The sequence below is a fragment of the Dendrobates tinctorius genome, unplaced genomic scaffold (genome assembly GCF_039654945.1).
Source record: "Dendrobates tinctorius isolate UK_male_01 unplaced genomic scaffold, ASM3965494v1 ptg000102l, whole genome shotgun sequence".
Classification (NCBI taxonomy): domain Eukaryota; kingdom Metazoa; phylum Chordata; class Amphibia; order Anura; family Dendrobatidae; genus Dendrobates; species Dendrobates tinctorius.
In genome coordinates, this window is record NW_027361770.1 from 35,537,688 (window position 1) to 35,563,545 (window position 25,858).

Consider the following 25,858-nt stretch of genomic DNA (forward strand, 5'->3'; position numbering starts at 1 on the left):
GTGGTATCTGATCAGAAGGGACCAGCGCTGCAGTGCAGATCCACTGGGACTGGTGGTGATGCAGCAGAGTTTGTAGAGCTCCCCACAGGTAGAGCTTTTGTCCCAGGGCAGGTGAAAGATGTTGAAGAATAGATGGTGATGTAGTGTGTAGCAAGGGATGTAGCAGCTGAGAAGTTGACGCAGGAATAATTCAAAGGACACAACAGAGTGCAGTTTCCTTTACCTTTTATGGTGCTTTGTAGGTACAGTCCAGGGCTCAAGTTGCAATTGGTACAGGAGTCGATCAGCCTGGAAGCAATTTGAGAATCTCTCTATACAGGTGGATTGTGAAATCTCCTTTCTAGCGCTATTCTGAAGTACTTGCGGTTGTGAACTCCACTCAAGTTCCTCTTTCTGTCTGTTACTTAGAACTCCACTCGCATGACAGGCAACTGTAGCCTCCTTCATGGACCGCGCCACTATGGCGTCTCTGGCTCACATACGTGTTGCTGTGTCATCGAGTCTCAGTTGGAAACAGAGGACTTGCATCCTCTATTCCTCCGGTTTCTGCTGTGGGACCTTTAGCATCTACACAGCCTCAGATTCCGGCGCCCGGTTTCTGGCGCTTAAGCTTGGAGATGAGCTCTGCTATAGCTCCAGTCTCCAGCTCCTTTTTCCCACATCCTCTCTCTTCCCTGCTCAGGCATAAAACTAACTACTTCCTTCCTCCTCCTGACCATAGAGAGCAGCTCTCCCCAGAAGTCGGGTTTAGAGCTCCCTCTGCTGGCCTGGAGCAGGAACTGTGTTGTATGCTGGAACTACCTGATAAAGAGATTCTTTCACTGCTTCCAGGCATGACATCACTCTCCCTAGGAGAGAGGTAAGGCCACTGTGGCGACCGTACTCCTGAGGGCACCACAATATCTCACTTTGAAATTGTTTGGAGCATCTAGTCTGTTATACAGGCCTCATCCACAGATCCAAACAAATTTCTTTGGTTACTAACGTCATACAGTAGGGTAGATCTCAGTTTAATATTGTTTGGAGCATCTAGTCTATTTTAAACAGGCCTCATCCACACACACACAAAAAAATTTCTGTTACTAACGTTCTACAGTAAGGAAGCTCTCACTTTGAAATTGTTTGTAGCATCTAGTCTATGTTGTACAGACCTCATCCACAGGCCAAAAAATATTTATTCTGTTATGAACGTCATACAGTCAGGGAGATCTCAGTTTAAAATTGTTTGGAGCATCTAGTCTATGTTATACAGGCCTCATCCACACAAAAAAAAATTTCTTCGGTTACTAACGTCATACAGTAGGAGAGATCTCACTTTGAAATCGTTTGAAACATCTAGTCTATGTTATACAGGCCTCATCCACATGCCAAAAAATATTTCTTCTGTTACTAATGTCATACAATAGGAGAGATTTCACTGTGAAATTGTTTGTATCATCTAGTCTATGTTATACAGACTTCATCCACAGGCCAAAAAAATTTTCTTTGGTTACTAACGTCATACAGTAGGGCAGATCTCACTTTGAAATTGCTTGGAGTGAGCTTCTAGCCTATGTTATACAGGCCTCATCCACAGGCTAAAAAATATTTGTTCTGTTAGCAACATCATACAGTAGGGTAGATCTCACTTTGAAATTGTTTGGAGTATCTAGTCTATGTTATACAGGCCTCATCCACATGCCCCCAAAAATTTCTTTGGTTACTAATGTCATACAGTAAGTTAGACCTCATTTTGAAATTGTTTGGAGCATCTAGTCTATTTTATACAGATAATTATTATCAACAAGAAAATGTGATATACAGTAACTGATATATGCCAAGACACATCAAAAATCAAACTTGAATACCAGCATAAAATACGGTGCTATGAAGTCTCATAAAATACAACATTTATTTGAAATATTAAAATACATATATACTAAGTATCAATATAATAAAGCAGAGTGCCAAAACCATGGGGAGAAAACTATATGCTAAAGTACATTTAGGTAAATGTAAATACAGTATGTGCAAATAGCATACAAGCCGTAAAGTGTTTGCCTATACCTAAACAGCAGAATTAAATAAAGATGGTTTGTGCAAATAGCAAAAAGAATGCATCAGAGAGTAGACTTAGTACTTACATCAAATGATGTATTGCTGTCAAGTGGCCATATAGTATTGGATCCCCAGCCTCAATGCGCATTTCACCCTAGCTTCGACAGGGAGTTCTCTGTTGATATTCTATGTTATACAGGCCTCAACTACACACAAAAAAATCTTCTATAAATAACTTTCTGCAGTAGGGGAGATCTCACTTTGAAATTGTGTGGAGCATCTAATCTATGTTATACAGGCCTCAACCACAGGACCAAAAAACATTATTTGGTTACTAAAGTCATACTGGAAGGTAGATTTAATTTTGAAATTTTTTGGAGCATCTAGTCTATTTTAGACAGTCCTAATCCACCCCAAAAAAATTCTTCTGTTACTAACCTCATATAGTAGGGAGATCTAATTTTGAAATTGCTTGGAGCATATTTTCTGTGTCAAACAGGCCTCATCCGCACTCAAACAATTTATTGTTCTGTGACTAACGCGACGCATCACGCCGTATTTCACCTGTCATTTAGTGCCGCTAAAATTCAGCTGTTTTCAGTGCTGGTGCAGAATAAAAAAAAATTGTGGTTGCTAATATTGTTCTCCTACCACACTATCTGTGCAACATGACTGGGAAAAAGCGAGGTTGTGGTGGAAGGGGATTAGGCTTGGTGTTCAAGGTGTATGTGACGTAGGCAGTAATGTTTGTGAAAGCACTAGTGAACCAACAACGTCATGTCCTATACAAAGACAACTAACGACTTCTGTTACTGGACAGGCTACTCCATTATCTTTATTTGGCAGTTGCACGCCTTGTTGATGAGGCCCAGAAAGAGCATGTGCACGAGTGGATGGCAAGCGCAGCTTTAAGTGGCCTCTCCTCCTCTTCCTCCACGTCAACATCACACCCGGTACAGTCCACAGAGGTGGCATCCCAATTACCCTTGCTTCCCCCATGTCACAACTTTCCAACCGCCCAAATGACTGTAGGACTGTAGAGAACCACAGATGGGTGAGTCTGAAGAGTGTTCACACATTCTATGTCATTTGCATCAGAAGTGTACTCAAAAGCTTCACAGAGTTAAGAGGAGGAAATCATCTGCACCGATGCCCAAATTTTTTTTAGCTTGGATCTGGGGCAGAACAAAGTAGGGACCAAGCAGCATCTTGACCCTTGTGACCAGACGTTAAACCGAGGGGGAAAGTAATCCTGATGAGACTCAGATTTCTGAGGCTTACGCGGACTGTACTGTGCTGTCAGGGCAGGAAGAGGAGGAGAGTTACTCTCAGGGCAAGGGATGTGATAATACAGAGGATGATGATGAGGTGGTAGATCCCAGTTGGTGTGAACACAGAGGGACGCAGCTGAGTAGGTCATCTGAGGAGGAGAAAGACGAGGTTACATTGTGCCATATAGTGCAGACACGTAGTGATGCAGCCACGATGAGCAATGCATTCTCAGCCACAACAGCAGCGTTCATGGCTATGCAGCTCGCAGAGGCGGCAAGGGTTTCCTAGCCTGGGCCTTTTTTGACACCGCAAAGGATGAGCCAACTCACTTAGTCTGCCAACTTTGCAAAAAAAAATGAGTAGATGGAAAAAGTGCAATAATTTGACTGCTTCATGTATGAACCTTCACATGTGCAATCAACATACATTACTCTGGGAATCCCATTGCGCTTAAATGCGAACCAGCGGATCTAAACATTCATCAGCCACCCCAATAATCGCATCTGCTGCTTCTTCTTCCTTCTCTGTTACCGTGCCAAGTACTGTGATGCAGGTCTACGACTGCAGAACCTCTGGTTCTTTACCCACTCCAGTCAGGTTGAGTGAGAGCCAGATGTAACAGAAGCGGACATGGCTGCTGTTTTTGATCAATCTGAGAGAACGAGCACACCACAACTTTCTCAATCCACCATAACGTCTCCGCCTGTACCTCCCTCACAGTACAGCAGTTTGTCTCATTCCCCTTACTCCGCCCACTCTCAGGACTGCAGCCAGCCCACAGTCCCACAGTTGTGGTCATGAAAAAGATTGTTTCCTCCTACACATGATAAAGCTAAGAGGTTGAACTCCACCATCTTCAATCTGTTGGCCACATAAATGCTGCCTTTCCACCTGGTAGAAACAGGCTGATGGCCGTTGCAGTCCCCCAGTACCAGTTGCCCAGTCACCGCTACTTTTCTAAGAAAGCTGTGCCTGTGCTACACCAGCATGTCACAGGCAACATTACCCATTCCTTGACTAACTCTGTCTGCCAGGGTGCATTTCGCCACAGACACTTGGACAAGTAAGCATGGCCAAGGAAATTGCATCTTGCTGACTGGGTGCTGGGTGACTGTGGGGGTAGGCGGGGAAGGTGCTGCTTCACAAGTCTTGGAATCCTCAAGGCTTGCAGGACAAACCTCTATATTTAACACTTCCTCCATTGCTTCTGCCTCCTCTATCTTCTCTAGGGCCTCCACCTGTGCCCTCAACCTTTACCTTAATGAGACACATGTTCCAATAGTGCAGAGCGAATCCCCACCACCTACATACTGCGCAGCCAGGGGTCACCGCAATCGGGCAGTGTTAAGAGATTGATATGCCTTGTTAATCGCTGTCATACAGCTGAAGATTTGTGGACAGCTCTCCAGGCCAAGTTTGAGCAATGGCTGTCCCCGCTGAACCTGCATCTACAGAAGGCCATGTCCAACAATGGTGCGATCCTGGTGGAGGCCCTATGTCGAAGCAAGCTCACACACGTGCCTTGCATGGCTGACGTCCTCAGCCTGGTGGTGCAGCGTTTTCTCCGCTACTATCCTGGCCTGGGTAAACTGCTGCAGAAAGCATGGAAGCTGTGTGCTCACTTCCACCGTTCGCACTCTACAGGTCATCGATACAGAGGTCTTGGTCTATGCCAGTTAACAGGTTGATATGTGATGCACCGACACGGTGAAATTCCACTCTGCACATGTTGGAGCGACTGTGGCAGCAGCAACGAGCCCTGATGCAGTATATCATGTTGTATAGTTTGGGCCAACGCAGTACGGATGTGGCACATATCACGTTTACGGAGTGGGCAAAATTTAAGGACTTGTAGAAAAAAGAAGAATTTAGCTTCAAGAGATAAGATCAATTTTCTTTATTTAGTTTCATTTGTAAAAATTGTACAAAATAGGCCTTAAGACATGCAAGTACCAGGTATATCGGTGAAAAAGTGCCTGTTTGAAACTGAACGCATTTCGAACACACACGTGTTCTTAGTCTCAGTTGATTGTGGACAGGCAAAAGATCTATTTATACAAAATGCACAACAGGTGTATCAAATAACTTTTAACAAATAAAAATACAAAAAATAATAATAAATACAAGAAAGCTGGACTGACTAATGACAAATATCAAAAAACACATGAGCAATTGGAAAAAACATGATATTAATAATGCAGCATCAATTCCCTTTTAAGATTTAAACCCCGTGGAACACGCATATTCAGCCAATATATCCAAAAGGCTTCCTTATCCCGAAGTCTTTTTTCTCTGTCTCCGCCTCTTGGATCCACATTGATTTGCTCTATTGCAAAAACTTTGAAAAGCGATGTCTGTCTATTATGAACAGTAACAAAATGGTTAGACAAATTAGAAGTGCTACGGGTAGTTGAATGCAATATATCATATAGATGTTCTCTAATTCTGTTAAGAATAGTGGAACCCACATATTGCAGTCTACATTCTGAACATTCCACAACATATACTATGTAGTCAAAATTGCAATACAAAAATGTTTTTAATTTTGTATGTTTTCTCATTTTTACTATGTGAAAAAGTCATAGTCTTTTTAGAATGTGCACGGGTCTTACAGGGGAAATGTCCACACTTGTAAAAGCCTGTAGTAGACAACAAATGGGATGGTTTAAAACCTCTGTTAGAATTATAGAAATTGGAGACAAGCGGTTTCCTAATGTGGGTGCACATCTAGCCACAATTTTTATACCATTTTTTAAAATGATATCCATGGTTTCATCATTTCTCAAACTATTTAAATTGCGATGTACAATTTCAGAGGTAGCTTTGAAGTAAGAACTATATGTCAAAGTCAAAACAGGTTTGTTTCAATGTTGAATTGTTTTAACAGCATTACCGTCAGTTACACTGGACTAGATTGGATTAATAAGATCCTTTCTGGATCTCATATCTGCAGTTTGAAAGGCTCGATTGATAGTCCAACTAGGATATTTTTTATTGGCAAAACGATTTTTTATATTATTTTTTTCAGAACGAAATGAAAAAATATCACTGCAATTGTGCTTTGCTCTCAAGATTTCTCCCAAAGGGATTGATTTAATTGTATGAAAAGGGTGGAAGCTATGTGCATGTAATATAGTATTATCTGCGGTTGGTTTGCGATATGTACAACTGGTGATGACTTGGTGTGGCATTCATGATAAACAAAGATGTAAAAAATTAAATTATTTTTTTATTAAAAGAATATGTAAATTTTAAATTAAATGAATTATTTTTAATGTAATAAAAAAATACAACAATCTTAGTAATATCATCATTCCAAACAAGCAAAAGATTGTCAATATATCTGGAATACCATTGTATAGCTGCAAAAAAATGGATTATCAGTATTGAAAATATATAAATCTTCCCACCAAGCCATCACCAGATTAGCTACTGATGGAGAAAATTTAGCTCCCATAGAAACTCCATTGTTCTGGAGAAAAAATTTCTTATTAAAAACAAAATAATTGTGAGTTAGCAAAAATGATAAAACACTGATGGTATAATTTTTCAGTTGATCAGAATCGGTACTGAAACTATTGAGATGAAATTGTACTGCTGTGATGGCTATTTTATGTGGAATACAGGTATATAATGAAATGACATCACACGTTAACCAAGTCCAGCAAGGATTCCAATTAACATTCTGAAAAATAGAAAGGACATTTCTCCAGTCTTTCAAAAAACCTGGTACCCTCTGTACCAGATGTTGTAATACTGTAACAAGCCACTCACCAAGGTGTTCATTTAAAGAGCCAATTCCGGAAACTATGTTCTTATGCGTTTTTAGTAAAGCATGCAGTATTGGAATAACTGGATTTTCTACAAACAAATATTCAGATTGTGAATTAGTAAAAAAAAACATTGTAGTAGACCATCATTAATGATGTGCTTGCACTCATCCGCAAAAACTGCAGTAGGATCAGATCTAGTCTGGTGGAGTTTCTCCACTTTTACCAACGGTTTGAAACACCTGCATTGCACGTTCTCTTCTCGATGAATCAATAATACTTTCCATGATATCATACGATTGAGGGGGAAGTTCATGAAAAAACTATGAAAAAATCAAAAACCCCAGCTCATGCAATCAATTATTAAACATGAAGCTTGTGAGCTGACTAATATTAAGACCGAATTAAATCAGAATTTATTGTCTCTTAAGTCCAAAATGACTATGGATAATTTTGAAACTTTCCAACAAGATTTAAAACTGAAAATACAGTCATTAGAGGACTCCATTATTTCTCTTAAGAAAGGAAATTTGGTAGAAAAATTTTTGATTACACCAATGATCAAGTTTATGAATCGGGTAGATGGGAAAGATAACCCACTCCCCCTAAATCTATCCTGAAAAAATGCACCCGCAATCAAAACGGCAACCAAGTAACGTTCTCTTCTTCATATCCTGAATCTTCGGATGTATCATTTGACACAATAAGGGACACATGGGAAGGTGCCTCTTTTCAAACGAAAACAAACAAATCTCAATCGTTTTACTATCGAAAACCACGAAGAAACAATAATTTTTCAAAAAACGCACAAGGAGGGGTAGAAAAAACACCGCAAACACCCCGAATTTTTTCAAGAGTCGACTGAGGAGCTTCAAAAAAACAAATCATTAGATGTCATTAATTTGTCCTCTACCTTTTTGTCTAATGTGGAAATCAAACTTCTCTCTAAAGGACTTAATTTTGTTCCTACAAATTCTGATTTAAATGTCTTCTCTACTCTAAAAGACATCAATAGGGATGAGCTTTCCGATATTGAAATATCGGAAATCGGCCCAATATTTGCGATATCTGATTCCGATTTCCGATTCCGATATTTTTTTCACATCGGAAATCCCATAATCCTTCAGCCTCTGAGCCTCTAACCCTAACCCTAACTATCCCTAACCCTTACAACTAACCCTAACCAACCCTAAACACTAATCCTAACCCCTAACCCTTACCCTAGCCCTACTAACCCTAACCCTGCTAACCATAAGCATAACCGTAACCCTAACCCTACTAACCCTAACCCTTAACCCTAACCCTACTAACCATAACCATAACCCTAAACCCTAACCCTACTAACTATAAGCATAACCCTAACCGTAAACTCTGTGTAACGCTGAGGAGAAACTACGTCAGAGAGTGGACCCTCTGGATCGCGGATCCGGAGCCCATGGGCCAAGCACGCCAGGTGAAGACCGACCCCTATACAGGGATCGTTTGGGGCAGGACCACAGAGGATGGAGGCGCGACAGCCGGAACCAAGAGGGACGGCTCCACGGACAAAAGGGCTGGGGAGGCAGCGGACCGAGATACGAGCAGGGACAGGTAGCACAGGGAAAGACACAATACGGGAAATGGCAAGAGGAAGAACCAGGGCGAACTGGAGACAGAGGACGGGCACAGGGGATGGAAAGGAAGCAGCGCCTGGGCAGACTGGGGAGGACGAGGGGAACGAGGCTGAGGACGGCAGGGAGTATAAGGCAGAGAAAAGTAAAGCTACAGGAGAACTGTAGAGGCCAGAGGGTGCAGAAAACTACACAATCATCAGGCGTCCTCCTAACAGCGAGGACGCCTGAAATACACCAACCCCCGGAAGTGCGTCCCCCAGTCCAGCCCCTCAGCGCCGCCCACCGCTGGAGAGAGAGAGCGGGAGGAGGTGTGGGCGAGACAGGGGGCGGGGGCCAGGAGCCGCCGTGAGGGCGAGTGGACGACGGGCGCGCGCCCGGACGGGAGCGCGCAGGTAAGGAAACGCTGCGGTGCGCGCTGCTGCAGAAGGGGCATCGGCGGGCATAGCCGCCGGTGTCACAGTACCCCTCTCCTTACGTCCTCCCTTACTGAGATTGGCCAAAAACTTTTTCAGAATCCGGGGAGCGTTGATATTTTCCCGAGGCTCCCAGGACCTTTCCTCGGGACCAAAACCCACCCAATCGATAAGAAAAAGGGTCTTACCCCGGACTCTTTTCATAGCCAAGATGTCCTTGACCTCGAAGACGTTGTCCGAGATAACAGGTGAAGGAGGGACGATGGAAACTGGTTGGAACCGATTCAGGACTACGGGTTTCAAGAGCGAGACATGGAAAGCGTTGGGAACCCGGAGCGAAGCAGGCAACCTCAGTTTGTAAGCCACTTCATTAATACGTCCAATCACTTCAAACGGCCCAATGTACCGAGGACTCAGCTTATAAGAGGGAACTCTCAGACGGATATGTCGAGTTGAAAGCCAGACTTTGTCACCTGGATGGTACGGAGGCACGTCCTTCCTTCTTTTGTCTGCATGTTTCTTGATTCGGTTGTTGGCACCCTTGAGCGCGTCCCTGGTCTCTCTCCAAATCTGCGAGAATTCTTTAGCAAGAGAATCGGCTGCGGGTACTCCTGTAGACGTGGAGAAAGGCAACGGAATACCTGGGTTTTGACCGGTTACCACAAAAAAAGGTGACTTGGCGGTAGATTCACTGGGATGATTATTGTGCGAGAATTCAGCCCAAGGTAAGAGCGCGACCCAATGATGGGCGTTGGCGAAGTGACGTAGGAAGGTGGTTAACACCTGATTAATTCGCTCCACTTGCCCGTTGGTCTGAGGATGGTATGCGGAGGAGAAGTCGAGAGATGTACCCATAAGCCGGCAGAGAGCCCTCCAGAAGCGGGAGGTGAACTGGACCCCCCGATCCGACAGAATCCGCTGAGGAAGACCATGCAGCCTGAAGACCTGGTGGATGAAGATCTCGGCCAACTTCGGGGCGGACGGTAGTCCCGGTAAGGGAATGAAGTGGGCCATTTTGGAAAAACGATCTGCCACGACTAAGATGGTGGTACATCCGGCTGAGCAGGGTAAATCAGTCACAAAATCCATGGCGATCTGCTGCCAGGGGACCTCAGGAACTGGCAATGGGTGAAGAAGACCGGCGGGCAAAGTTCTAGCCACCTTGTTCTGGGCACAGATTGTGCACGAGGCAACATAGTCCATCACATCCTGGCGAAGCGTGGGCCACCAGTAATACCGGGACAGCAGCAAGAGAGTCTTTTTAGTCCCAACGTGTCCAGCAATTTTGGAGGAATGCCCCCATCCCAACACCTCTGTACGTCTGCTTTGAGGGACGAAAGTCTTACCGGGCGGAGGAATAGCAAAATTCACAGGGGCCACGGTGATCATCTTAGTAGGCTCGATAATATAGGATGGGACTTCATCCCTCTCCGATGACTGTAACGACCTGGAAAGGGCATCGGCCTTGATGTTCCTATTACCAGGTCGAAAGTGAAGTTGGAAGTCAAAGCGGGAGAAATACAGGGCCCACCTGGCTTGCCGGGCATTGAGTCTCTGGGCAGACTGCAGGTAAGCCAGGTTCTTGTGGTCCGTGAGGATGGTAAAGGGATGTACAGCCCCCTCGAGTAAATACCGCCATTCAGCCAAGGCCATCTTAATGGCCAGTAATTCTCGGTCTCCAATGGAGTAGTTGCACTCCGCAGGTGAAAAGACTTTAGAAAAGAAGCCGCAAGGAACCAGCCGTCCGGATGAAGCCTGCTGGGACAGGACCGCCCCCGCTCCAGTGGAGGAGGCATCCACTTCCAGGACGAAGGGCCTGCTGGTCACAGGCCGATGCAAAATAGGTGCTGACGCAAAAGAACGTTTCAGAGCTTGGAAAGCGTTTTCAGCTTCAGGGGACCAGCTGTTGGGCTTCGTTCCCTTAAGGGTCAAGACCGTGATGGGTTTGGTAACCGTGGAAAAATGAGGCACAAACTGACGGTAATAATTTGCGAACCCAAGAAACCGCTGGATGGCCTTAATCCCCACTGGACGGGGCCACTTGAGTACCGCACTGAGTTTTTCGGGATCCATCTTTAGACCGGAATCGGTGACGACATATCCCAAGAAGGGCAGTGACGACTGCTCAAAAAGGCATTTCTCAATCTTGGCGTAGAGTTGGTTCTCTCGAAGGCGGTGCAAGACCAAGCGTACGCTTTTGCGATGGGAGGACAGATCGGGCGAGAAAACGAGAATGTCATCCAGATAGATGACCACACAGGAATAGAGTAGATCCCGGAATACCTCGTTGATAAATTCTTGAAACACAGCGGGGGCATTGCAAAGGCCGAATGGCATGACTAGGTATTCATAATGCCCGTCACGGGTATTGAAGGCCGTTTTCCACTCATCCCCAGCACGGATCCGGACCAAATTGTAGGCTCCCCGCAGATCTAACTTCGTGAAGATCCGGGCTCCTCTCAGCCGGTCAAAGAGCTCCGGAATCAACGGAAGGGGGTAACGATTTTTAACGGTGATATTGTTTAGACCCCGGTAATCAATGCAAGGCCGCAGTGATCCGTCTTTCTTCCGGACGAAGAAGAAACCCGCGCCCGCAGGAGAGGAGGACTTCCGGATAAACCCCTTGGACAGATTTTCATGGATATATTCCATCATGGCAGAGGTCTCGGCAGGAGAAAGAGGGTATGTTCTACCTCTGGGAGGAACTGCTCCAGGAATCAGGTCGATGGGGCAGTCATAGGACCGGTGCGGGGGCAGGGAGTCCGCCTCCTTCTTGCAGAAAACATCAGCGTAGGCGTGGTATGGAACAGGAAGGCCGGGGAGGTCCGTTGGCCTAAGCTGAGAATGGGAATGAACCAGGGTACGTAAACAGCTTGCATGGCAGGTGTGCCCCCAGCGCAGGATCTCTCCGGAGCGCCAGTCGACAACTGGCTCATGCCGCCTAAGCCAAGGTAGTCCCAAGAGAATGGCGTGGGATAATTGAGGCAGGACATAAAAGGCAATCTTCTCAGAATGAAGTGCGCCAATTTGTAGTTTTACTTCAGTGGTAACCGTGGTGATGAGCCCAGGAAGAGGTTTGCCATCGACGGAGGTGATTGCTCGAGGGTTACTTAAGACGACCACGGGAATCTGGAGTTTGTCAACCTCCTCCTGGCGGATGAAGTTGCCTGCTGCGCCCGAGTCCACATACGCCTCCACAGAGCCACGCCCCCGACCTGTAATAAGCAGAGCTGAAAGAGTAAGTGGGAGAGAGGGGGTCTGATCACCTAGGGGGCCCTCTCCTACCTGGCCTAGGCGGATGCGTTTCCCGGTCTCTCAGGACAAGTGCGTACGAAGTGATTGGCCCCTCCACAATATAGACAGAGTCCCTTAGTCATCCTCTCCTTACGCCGTTGTTCGGACAGCTTGATGCGATCCACCTGCATAGGCTCGGGGGCAGTGTTACTAGGGAGAGCAACGGTGCGCGGAATGGGAGCTTGGTATAATCTAAAGGGCCTCTTCTCCCTGGCTGACTCTCTAGCGCGTTCCTGAAAACGCAGGTCAATACGAGTAGCCAGGGAGATGAGATCTTCCAGGGTGGTAGGAAGGTCACGCCCGGCCAACTCGTCTTTGATTTTACTAGAAAGGCCTCTCCAAAAGGCACCAACCAGGGCTTCGTTATTCCACCCCAGCTCCGAGGACAAGGTCCGGAAACGGATGGCGTATTGCCCTACCGTAAGGGACCCCTGGCAGAGGTTAAAAAGGGCCTCTGTAGAGGAAGCAAGGCGTCCGGGTTCATCAAAAACCTTACGGAATGTTTCCAAAAAACTCTGGATGTTAGTCACCACCGGGTCATCCCTCTCCCACAACGGATTCACCCAAGACAACGCCTCCCCCTCTAGATGGGAGATTATAAAGGCCACCTTAGCACGGTCCATGGGGTATTGTTGGGGCAGAAGATCAAAGTGCAATCTGCACTGGTTTAAAAATCCCCTACACAATTTTGGGTCCCCACAGTACCTAGGCGGCTTACCAAGACGGGGAGGAGGGAAAGAGACAGCGTCCCGGGCTTGGGTAGAAGCGGCCGCAGAGGACTGCAAAGAAAGCAGCCGATCATCCACGGACGCCATATACCCAAAATGTGAGATTGCGCATCGCGCTGCTGTGCGAGCTCCTGCTGGAGACTGACTAAGAGAGGTGCATGCGCTGGGTCAGCGGTTTGCAGGGCGGAGAGCCGGGTGTCCATGGACTTCATGAATGACATGATACGGGTCTGATTCTCTCTTAGGAAAAGCAGTTCCTTTTGAGTGGCAGCCGCGGCACCGGCGGGGTCCATGGCCTGATGATACTGTAACGCTGAGGAGAAACTACGTCAGAGAGTGGACCCTCTGGATCGCGGATCCGGAGCCCCTGGGCCGAGCACGCCAGGTGAAGACCGACCCCTATACAGGGATCGTTTGGGGCAGGACCACAGAGGACGGAGGCACGACAGCCGGAACCAAGAGGGACGGCTCCACGGACAAAAGGGCTGGGGAGGCAGCGGACCGAGATACGAGCAGGGACAGGTAGCACAGGGAAAGACACAATACGGGAAATGGCAAGAGGAAGAACCAGGGCGAACTGGAGACAGAGGACGGGCACAGGGGATGGAAAGGAAGCAGCGCCTGGGCAGACTGGGGAGGACGAGGGGAACGAGGCTGAGGACGGCAGGGAGTATAAGGCAGAGAAAAGTAAAGCTACAGGAGAACTGTAGAGGCCAGAGGGTGCAGAAAACTACACAATCATCAGGCGTCCTCCTAACAGCGAGGACGCCTGAAATACACCAACCCCCGGAGGTGCGTCCCCCAGTCCAGCCCCTCAGCGCCGCCCACCGCTGGAGAGAGAGAGCGGGAGGAGGCGTGGGCGAGACAGGGGGCGGGGGCCAGGAGCCGCCGTGAGGGCGAGTGGACGACGGGCGCGCGCCCGGACGGGAGCGCGCAGGTAAGGAAACGCTGCGGTGCGCGCTGCTGCAGAAGGGGCATCGGCGGGCATAGCCGCCGGTGTCACACTCTGACTCTACTAACCCTAACTAACCCTAACCCCTAACCCTTACCCTAACCCTAACTATCCCTAACCCCTAACTACACAATGTAGTCGTTCTTTCTGTTTCCTTAACTACCATCACAGCACGGACTATATCTCGTTGCCCATGGAATCATCTGGGATTCACTGAACTCACTTGGGCCAGAATTTCTTCCAATTCTCTAGTCCACATGTATAGCACTTATCGACTTCTTTTCCATAAATTCTACGTGTTTTTTTATGCATCTTGTGACATAAGTGTATAAGCTATATTTGTTCTATTGTTAATTCTAACATTTTTTTTTTGTTTTCTGTACATATGTTTCAGTAATCTTCTATGAAAATAATTTTCTGAGGAAGGTCCAGTGGAGGACCGAAAACGTTCCAAAGATTTTTTTGTTTGTCTGGATGCAAATAAAAGAACTGTCAAATTGCTTGTCAAATTGCTTCACCAATTGAGTGGCAAGTTGTTTCAAGATACTTTATGTTTGGTTGGATACCTGACTTAGGCACCTTCGTCTCACTTTCATGTTGTGGAATGTTCAGAATGTAAACTGCAATTTGTGGGTTCCACTATTTGTAAACTAAAAAGCACAATTAGAGAACATCTATATGATATATTGCATTCAACTACCCGTAACACTTCTAATTTGTCTAACCATTTTGTTACTGTTCATAATAGACAGACATCGCTTTTCAAAGTTTTTGCAATAGAGCAAATCAATGTGGATCCAAGAGGCGGAGACAGAGAGAAAAGACTTCGGGATAAGGAAGCCTTTTGGATATATTGGCTGAATATGCGTGTTCCACGGGGTTTAAATCTTTAAAGGGAATTGATGCTGCATTATTAATATCATGTTTTTTCCAATGTGTTTTTTGATATTTGTCATTAGTCAGTCCAGCTTTCTTGTATTTATTATTTTTTGTATTTTTATTTGTTAAAAGTTATTAGATACACCTCTTGTATAAATAGATCTTATGCCTGTCCACAATCAACTGAGTCTAAGAACAAGTGTTTGTTCGAAACGCGTTCAGTTTCAAACAGGCACTTTTTCACCGATATACCCGGTACTTGCATGTCTTATGGCCTATTTTGTACAATTTTTTACAAATGAAACTGAATAAAGGAAATTGATCTTATCTCTTGGAGCTAGATTCTTCTTTTTTCTACAAGTATATTTGCAAGACGTCTGGCAGAGACGCAAATCCAGTCTCAAGGTCCGTGGAATCTAAGACATTTTGTACGGAAAGGGTGAGCTGAACTATTCCTTGTTCTTTGCAAAAATTAAGGATCACTGCATCATTCTGAACAGTTTTGAAATGGCTACTAAGATGGTTAGCGCTGATGATACCATCATCAGCATCACTATTCCGGTCATCTATATGCTGGAGGAGACTTTGAATAGCCTGCGGGAGGAGGAGGTGGCCCAGAGTAAGAGGAGGAAGCAGAGGAGAATGAAGAAGGATTAACATTGTCCAAAAGTTCCAGACTGTCGTCACCCAGTGGGAGCTAAGGAAGGGTGGATTGCTGCGATCGAGGGGGGCTGGTGATAACAAACTGTAATCGAATGTGCAAGATCCAAGGAACAAATGGAGGAGGAAGAAGTGATGGGCGAGCAACTGTCAGGAGATGAAGAGGATAATCATCATCCCCTCTCTGTTTTTCGTGGTTGGCGGGAGGGGACGGAGGAAACAAGCATCAGTGTTACTCAGCCACCAACACAGCATGGGCTTGGACCTCATGGAAGAGCCTGATATTTGAGTGTCTTCTTGCTGTACTATCTGCAACATGATCCCCGTAAAGTTATGATTCGAAATAGTGCTGAATACTGGGTTAGTCAAACCAAATTTTGCCAGATGCTTTCCGCCATGGAAAGGGATCCGCGAATGTTGGAGTATCGAAATACAACCTTAAGAGAGGTTTTCCCCAAGACAGTAGTGAGGCACACAGCATCGCAGCACTACACTTCCAATCTCCGGCACGTCAATTCGTCAACACGAAAACATTAGCAGCAGCAGTAGTGTAAGTGGCAGAAGCAATTTTTGTGAGTCTTTTGACACTTTTTTTAGACCAGCTTGTGCACCAGCACAACAGAGTTAAAGGCTGACACATGGGGAACAAATGGAGAGGATGATGCAGTAGTATCTAGAACTGAATATCAATACCATCACAGAGGGTTTGGAGCCTTTCACATTTTGGTCTTCAAAAATGGATGAGTGGCCGGAGTCAACTCTTATGCCTTGGAGGTTTGATCATGCTCAACAGCCAGTGTTAGACCACCTAACTTTCATCAAGATGACCAAGTTATGGATCTCCAAGGACTTTTGCACCCCAATTGCAGACTGTACAGACTAGGCGATGTTGAAGTTTTTAGTGTGCTTCATTGATCTCGCATAATTGCACTCTGTGATATCTTTAGTGTGGCTTCCATGCCTGCTATTGCGGCTGCTGCTGCAGATGTTAACACAAATTTGTGGAAATGTGAACAGTCATGGTTGGTCTTCATCTGCTGGGTTAGCTGTAGTGGAAGACGTGTAGGTTCCTGTTATACTAATTATACCCTTGTGAAATTGATGCCACTTCGGAAGTATCAGGCCCTCAGTCTTTGAAATTTGAAGACTCCTAATTGTGTCTCCATCTGCTGGGTAGGCTATAGTGGAAGAGTCGTTGGTCCTTATTATACTATCTCTACTCTTGCGAAATTGATGCCACTTTGTTGGTGTCTGCCACTAGCTTTTGTAAATGTGGAGAGTCCTGATTAGGGCTTTCCATCTGCTGCTTTAAGTCTCCTCATCTCGGCATGCTTAGCATGTCATTCTCTGCAAGGAGAAACGATACTTCTTGGATATCGGTCAGACGCCTTTTACACTGCCAAACCAGATCTCACACTTTGCACTGATGAGGGGCAGTACCCCGAAACACAGTGTCTGCAAACTGAGATTCTGGTTTTGGCTTTTATCTTAAGTCATGTAACAAGGCTCGTTAAAGGGTCGACATGGATTTTTAGGATTGCTACTTCCAATAGGTGGCACTAGAGTTCTAGTCCTCTTCCTTTCTGAAGAGACAATTTTCATCAGCTGGGTTAGAACACATGCTGGATATTGAGATAAATATACAGTGGGGGGGGGAAAGTATTTAGTCAGCCACCAATTGGGCAAGTTCTTCCACTTAAAAAGATGAGAGAGGCTTGTAATTGACATCATAGGTAGTCAAAATGAGAAAACAAATCCAGAAAATCACCTTCTGATTTGGCAAGATTTATTTTGAAAATTATGCTGAAAAATAAGTATTTGGTCACCTAAAAACATGCAAGATTACTGGCTCTCACTGACCTGTAACTTCTTCTTTACGAGGCTCCTCTGTTCTCTACTCATTACCTGTAGTAATGGCACCTGTTTGAACTTGTTATCAGTATAAAAGACACCTGTCCACAACCTCAAATAGTCAAACTCCACTATGGTGAAGACCAAAGAGCTGTCGAAAGACACCAGAAACAAAATTGTAGCCCTGCACCATGCTGGGAAGACTGAATCTGCAATAGGCAAGCGGCTTGGTATGATGAAAGCAACTGTGGGAGCAATAATAAGAAAATGGAAGACATACAAGACCACTGATAATCTCCATCAATCTGGTGCTCCATGCAAGATCTCACCCACTGGGGTCAAAATGATCACAAGAACGGTGAGCAAAAATCCCAGAACCACATGGGGGCACCTAGTGAATGATCTGCATAGAGATGAGACCACCATAACAAAGGCTACCATCAGTAACACACTACTCCACCAGGCACTCAGATCCTGCAGTGCCAGACATGTCCCCCTGCTTAAGCCAGTACATGTCCGTGCCCGTCTGAAGTTTTCTAGAGAGCATTTGGATTATCCAGAAGAGTATTGGGAGAATGTCATATGGTCTGATGAAACCAAAGTAGCACTGTTTGGTAGAAACAAAACTCATTGCGTTTGGAGGAGACAGAATGCTTAGTTGAAGCCAAAGAACATTATACTTACTGTGAAGCATGGGGGTGGGAACATCATGCTTTGGGGCCATGAAAGAATAAATGGGGCCATGTATCGTGAGATTTTGAGTGCAAACCTCCATCCATCAGCAAGAGCATTGAAGATGAAAAGTGGATGGATCTTTCCACATGATAATTATCCCAAGCACATCGCACACCGCCAGGGCAATGAAGGAGTGGCTTCGTTAGAAGCATATGAAGGTCCTGGAGTGGCCTGGCCAGTCTCCAGATCTCATCCCCATAGAAAACCTTTGGAGGGTTTAGAAAGTCCGTGTTGCCCAGCGACAGACCCAAACATCACTGCTCTAGAGGAGATCTGTATGGAGGAATGAGAAAAGAGAAGTACGGCTGATTAGGGTGCTCAGACCAAGACCAAAACACTTGTTTTGGATGGAAAAGAAACTTCTTTACTTGGTCATTATGTCCTCAAAAAGCTTTTCGGTGGTGAATGCGCCTTCATCAGGTAATGAATGGTGCACGATAAGCACTGCAGGCTCTGCAAACGTGGTTATGCCAGCAGCATAACCACGGCAGGTTAGTGTACTCTGTTCCTAACCTACTCCATTTCACCACCGGGTATCACACCAGGAGCGCCCCCTCCTCTCTCCTATTTTGTTTCTGTATGGAGGAATGGGCCAACATACCACCAATAGTGTGTGCCAACCTTGTGAGACTTACAGAAAACGTTTGACCTCTGTCATTGCCAACAAAGAATATATAACAAAATATTGATATGTACTTTTGTTAATGACCAAATGCTTATTTTCCACCATAATTTGAAAAATAAATCTTGCCAAATCAGACAAGGTGATTTTCTGGATTTGTTTTCTCATTTTGACTCTCATAGTTGTGGTCTACCTATGATGTCAATTACAGGCCTCTCTCATCTTTTTATGTTGGAGAACTAGCACAATTGGTGACTGACTAAATATTTTTTTCCCCACTGTATATACACAAGACCAAAGTGTTGAATAGTATTGAATATAGTATTTGTGATATATATCTGCAAAAAGGATGAATGGCAGACCGTTTGGAAAACTTATAAGAACCAAAAAGAGGAGGCCGAACATGTGGTCAAGGAAAAATAGGAACAATTATGTTGTAATAAAATAGCTTTATTAACACAAAAGTTGGTAAGCCTTCAGTGCTTATCGTGCACAACACAAGGGTGCCTGCACAATTAAAGATAAAATAAGATTATTCACACTAAAAGTTGAAAAAAAAACAGCAGAGCCACCAGGTGAAATAAATATTACTGTAATTACATCCAGGATATAAAATAGTCCTGCTGCAGAGGTAAGTATCTATATGATAATATATATTGCTGCCACTGAGTAAGTATTTATCCCATACAAAAAGTATGGGGCCCAGCACCTAAGCGTATAAAGCCAGAAGGTAGGTATTTTAATCAATCATACGTACATGTTTATAAAGCTTTTTGGTATAGGTGGCTGTGTGAAGATCCAGAATGGTACGTGGGAACAGTGGAGCAGTGCTGTGTTCAGAGTAGTAAAGTCACTGCAGCATGATAGGAGAGTAAGAGATTTTTCGTGATTACCTGGTGGGTGGTGGATGCAGGTGCGCACTCCTGGTTGTGTGTCCATCTGCTGGGTTAGCTGTAGTGGAAGATGTGTCTGTCTCTATTATACTATTTCTTCTATGGTGAAATTGATGCCACTTTGGTGGTGCCTGCCACTAATTTTTGTAAATGCGGAGAGTCCTGATTGGGTCTCACCATCAGTTGGTTTGGCAGCAAGTGAAGAAGATATCCTTCTCCATTATACAATTTCTACTCCGGTGAAATTGATTCCACTTTGGTGGTGTCAGGCCCTAATTTTTAGAAGTGTGAACACTCCTGGTTGGGTGTCCATCTGATGGGTTGGCTGTAGTGGAAGAAATGTCGCTCCCTTTTATACTGTTTATACTGTGGTGAAATTCATGCCACTTTAGTGGTGTCTACCCCTATTTATTTTAAATTTAAAGACTCCTGATTGGGTCTCTATCTTTGGTATTGCTCTAGTGGAAGATGTGTCGGTCCCTATTATCCTATTTATACTCTGGTGAAATTGATGCCACTTCAGTGGTGTCAGGCCCTCATTTTTTGAAATGTGAACACTTCTGGTTGAGTGTCCATCTGCTGGGTTGGATGTAGTGGAAGATGTGTCGGTCCCTATTATACTATTTCTACTGTGGTGAAATTGATGCCACTTTGTTGGTGTCTGCCACTAATTTTTGTAAATGTGTAGACTCCTGGTTGGGTCTCCTTTATGCGTGTTGCCTGTAGCAGTAGGCCTACGAGACCGTCAGACCTCCACTTTCATTGAGTAAACTACCGTGGTACTATCTATACATTTTTCTGACAATAGTAGTCTATGAAACTGATATTTGTGCCACCTGAGTGTGGCTGAGCATCAAAGCAGGTTGAGCTGCTGCATGTGGTATCAGCGCTCATGCTGATGTCAGAAAGATGAAGTGAGTTCATTGGCTGTGAACTCCCAGGACCTGTCTGACAGCACCACGAGCAGAACTTTCTCACACTCGCAGTGCTGTCAGATAGGTAATAGAAGTTCACAGGGAGACACTGAGTACACACTGCTCAGTGTCTCTGCTGGATGGCAGGCTGTATGGTTACATCATGCAGCCTGCCATCTGTATGTAGCAGAGCTAGACCATTGATGGGACAAATGGATTATCATCTTCTCTGCGGAAAGGTGCAGAATATTGTTGTTGTTTTTTTTAACTCTTTTGCTGAAGACAATGTTATTGGTGGAAAGGGTGAGGTCATAAGTATGGTTTAATTAAGATTTATTAAAGGAGTCTGTGTCATTCTTTAAATTAAAGGACTTTTTTCTGGGTGTGTGTTTTATACAATATGACTATGGGGTTAATAATGGGGAAGAGTGAGGCTAAGTGCCAGAATTGGCACATCTTAGAGATGCGCCTTTTCTGGGGCGTTGAGAGCTGATGTTTTTAGACTGGGGCGGGCCATGGCCCCTTCCTAGGCTATTAATATCAGCCTGCAGCTGTCTGCATAGCCTTTCCTGGTTATTAATTAAAGGGGGATCCTACGTCTTTTTTTAGGGTCCCCCATTTTAATAACCAGTAAAGCCTTAGTATACTGTTGTGAGCTGATATTAAAAGCCTACGAAGCTCCCTGGATATTACCTCCTTCCCAGGCTATACTCATCGGCCTCCAGCTGTCGATATTCCCTCTGCTAATTAAGAAAATTATGCTGAAGGTAACACCTTTTTTTCGGAAAAATAATCTTTTATTAATTTAAATACATGTACAGTAAGCCGCACACACACTGTACTAATTGTATATGTCACTGACATCTGTATAATTATCTATTCTTTGTGTATTTACTGTATGTAATCTATCTATTCTATGCTGTTGACTCCTGCTCTGATTTTATAGTACGCAGCTGCTGAATTGCCAGCTTTTTTTCTATTTATCAATGTTATATATATATATATATATATATATATATATATATATATATATATATATATATATATATATATATATACAGTATGTGTGTGTTATTGACATTTGACATCTATATATCTATGTATTCATGTATATATCTATTCTATTTATTCTGTTCTAACCTGTCACGCTGTGATTTTACTGTATGTGGCAGATGAATTGCCAGCTTTTCAAAGGATATTGGTACGTAAAATTTGGACAGCATTCGCATGATCCGAGTGCTGTGCGATTTTTTTCCTCGCACCCATAGGCTTGCATTGGTGATTCTCGGCCGAGTCTCGGTGCCAATTGCAGCATGCTGTGATTTTACACGCACGTCAAATACGCCTGAGGGGGGAAAACGCTGATGTGAGCTGCCCCATAGATTAACTGGGCTGAGTACTATGCAATGTTTTCTCGCATAGCACTTGGCAGTATTCTATGGTAGTGCGACTCCGGCCTTACTGTGTATCTTTAGGTCATTGTGGTCATCCGCGTGACAAGAAATATATACAAGTTGCACAGTCTGTATTCCTTCAGGAGGTGGTGGTTGATGGGAGCACTCACAGGAGCACAGCTTAAGATTGGAGCAGTCGCAAAGACTTTTGCAGGGGCTTGATCTGAATTTTGCCATGTATATAAGTGGACTGATAAAAGCATTGAACATATTCATCAGCCTGGCTGTCTCAGTGGACACATTGATAATGTTTGCCCACATGCATTCACTATGACAAACTGCAGATGTTAAATACATCAAGCAGATAATTAAGAAAGCATAGCCAGATGACAGACACAAGATAAGGAATGATGATGCGTAGGTAATGTCCCTTATGACAGCTCTTCCCATATCACAGGGCAAACGGGTTTTCTGACAAACTAAATATGCAATTATTTTAACATAACATGGAAACAGTGCAAAAGTTGGAATGAGGATATTGGGAAAGAGGAACAATATAAAAGACCGTACTGTTGTAATATTTAGTACATCAGCAACATGCATGGAGCCACATACATGCTTAGACCTTCCATAAACTGTAAAAGAAGTGTAGACATAGCCTAGTGAAGCAATGACGAGACTTAGTGCCCATGATGCCAGGGCTACCATTTTACCAAATTTTACATTCTTATACTGGATTGATATGAGAGGAAAATGTATAGTAACCATGCGGTCAACACAGATAATGCAAATAAATAAGACGCTTCCAAAGTGTCCAAGGATATTGGTGAAGTTCATAACAGAGCAGGAATATTTTCCTAGGTGCCAATCATATTGGTGGTTCAGATATGTGCCCCATACTGGACAAGACAGGAGAAATATGATGTGTGCAACAGCAACATTCACTAGATACAAGTGAGAGGTGGACCAATTTTGCATGTTTCGAGAAGTGCTGACAATTTTTAGAATGTTTACAGCAATGCCAGTAAATGTCAAAATGTAATACAGATCTGAGAATATTTCAGCAACAACGGCGTTAATAGGTTCACAATCTCCATCCGCAATTTGTGGAATTCTAAACTGTTTCACTTGGCTTGTACAGCTGTCGTTTGTTGAGTTGTCTTGTCTTTTAGACGATGTCATTATGAAATCATATCTTTTTCTCTAAGAAAAAAAAAAATATTTACATTATTATCTTTGTTGAAGTATTCCATATACACTATAATAATAGTTTACAAATCCATTTTACCCTGGGGTCCAACATCTTCATAAAAAGCATCACCTAAACGGCTCATACCCATTTGCGAGAAAAAAAACGGTCCGATTTCCGGACCGAAAAAACGGATGAAAAAAATGGAGGAATGAATGAAAAGCTGCCTGCGCAGCCTCCCCGCCTGACCGGACATGAACTCATTAGTGTGGGAAAGTTTCTGAACATTTTCCCACATTGTCGAGTTCACCTCAGATCAGGCAGAGAGTCTGTGCAGCCTCAATGACAGCAGCGGTAGTCACTGAGGCTGCGCAGAATCTCCGCCTGACCGGCGGTGAACTGACAGTGTGGGAAAATGTTCAGAAACTTTCCTACACTAATGAGTTCATGTCCGGTCAGGCGGGGGGGCTGCACAGGCAGCTTTTCATTCATTCCTCTGTGGTTTACGGCTAGGCCGGTCGCATTAGCACCGCTCCCGTTGTAAATTATTTAACCCCTTGAGATGAATTGCAGCATGGGACATGACTGTATGGGATATTGCTGCTTTTTTTTTCTTTTTTACAGGAGAACAAGGGCTTTGATTGGATTGGGAGTTTAATAAAGGTGGCAAAAATGTGTGTTTAATTATTTCATTAAAAGTCTTTATTCTTAATGTGTGTGTTTAACCCTTTCAGACTAGTGGATTAATAATGGACAGGTGTCTTATTGACACCTTTCCATTATTAACCAGGCTTAATGTCACGTTACAATAGCAAGGTGACATTAACCCCTTATTACCCCATATGCCACCCACTACAGGGCAATGGGAAGAGAGAGGGTAAGTGCTGGAATTACAGATGCACCTTTTCTGGGGTGGCTAGGGGCAGATGTTTTTAGCCAGGGGGGTCAATAACAATGGTCCCTTTCTAGGCTATTAATATCTGCCCTCATTCACTCGCTTACCCTCTCTGGTGGAGAAAATTGCGCATTTTTTTTCCATGAATACATTCTTTTAGTAATATATACAGGTCCCAAATTTAACACATACATACTATTAACACTATTGCACACTGACACATATAAATCTAACTGTTCTACAATGGCTTACTGTATGTAAACCATGTCTCCTATCCTGTCGGGTTCTGTAATAATTTTACAGAAGCCCACAAATGAATTAACGGCTTTTGTTCAAGCTTACTGTGCAATATAAATATATATATGTATTAAATATATATATATATATATACATACATATCATATATAGTGTATATATCCAAACAGATTAAATATATATTATATGTAGGTATATTAAATATATTATCTATACATATATATATATATATACCGGGTGAGTCATAAAGGACGGACGTTTTTAAACTAATCATAAAATCGTTAAATATTTATTAAATATAAATGTATTCACAGATTTGGTTACGTATACTAATAGCATTTGACAAATTCAAGTGTGGAAAACAACATCTGCCATGTGGTGGCCATTATCAGTGATGCATTTCCAAAGGCGTTCTTGGAAGTTGGCATCAACACGTTCCAACACAACTCTGTCGATTTGGGCAACTTCCACTCGAATAGCTTCCTTCAGTTCTTGTAATGATCGAGGCTTAAGCTTGTATACACGTGATTTGAGGTGACCCCATAAGTAATAATCGCACATGGACAGGTCTGGGGACCTAGGAGGCCAATTAATATCGCCAAACCTGGAAATGATGCGACCAGGGAAGAGAGGGCGAAGAACGTTCATTGTTGCTCCGGCTGTGTGGGCCGTTGCCCCATCTTGTTGAAACCACACACTAGAGATGGGGATATGTTGCCGTCGTAACTCAGGAACAAAGAAGTTATTTATCATGGCGATATAACGTTGTGAGTTCACGGTAACAGTATTGCCATTATCGCCTTCGAAAAAGTACGGACCGATCACGCCATATTTGCCCATAGCGCACCACACCGTTACCTTAGGGCTGTGCAGCGGTCGTTCATGTAATTCTTTCGGATTTTCATAGGCCCAATAACGGCAGTTCTGCTGATTAACCATGCCATTAACATGGAAATGAGCTTCATCACTCATGAATAAAATAAGGTTGTCGTTTTGCTCAATAATTGCTTCCATCTCATGTGCGAACTTCAGTCGCGCTGCGTAATCCCCGCGCTCCAACTGTTGCACAATGGCCAATTTATAGGGGTGGAAATGCAGGTCTAAATGCAAAATACGCCTTACTGTACGATTACTGAGGGCAAGTTCTAAAGAATGTTTCCGAGCAGATCGACTCGGACTACGCAGCATGGCTTGCCTGACGCGTTCCACATTTTCAGGGGTACGTGCCGTTCGTGGAGCCTCCGGTGGTCGTTTGTTCATTAGTGTACCTCGTGTACGGAGTGCTTCAACCCAACGTAGGATAGTGTTACGAGCGGGAACAGCTTGATTTCTGTGAATATTGAAATGACGCCGAAACTCACGCTGAACGGCTGTGATACACTCATTATTCTTGACAAAACTGTCGTACACAAAAACACGATGTTCTATCGTCCACGGCACCATAGCTTAAACTGAAACTAAAATAAAAACAATGCTTTCACCTCACAAACAT

At 44.1% G+C, this 25,858-nt stretch overlaps 1 long non-coding RNA gene across 2 annotated transcripts in view; it reads right to left on the reverse strand.

The window, feature by feature from the left end:
* Positions 1-21,714: 21,714 nt before the first annotated feature.
* LOC141099818 (uncharacterized) overlaps positions 21,715-25,858 on the reverse strand; it is a 94,057-nt gene continuing 89,913 nt past the window's right edge. For both annotated transcript variants that reach the window (XR_012234534.1, XR_012234535.1), the window contains exon 3: positions 21,715-23,230. This is a non-coding gene — a long non-coding RNA (uncharacterized lncRNA). The remainder of the gene's footprint in view (positions 23,231-25,858) is intronic.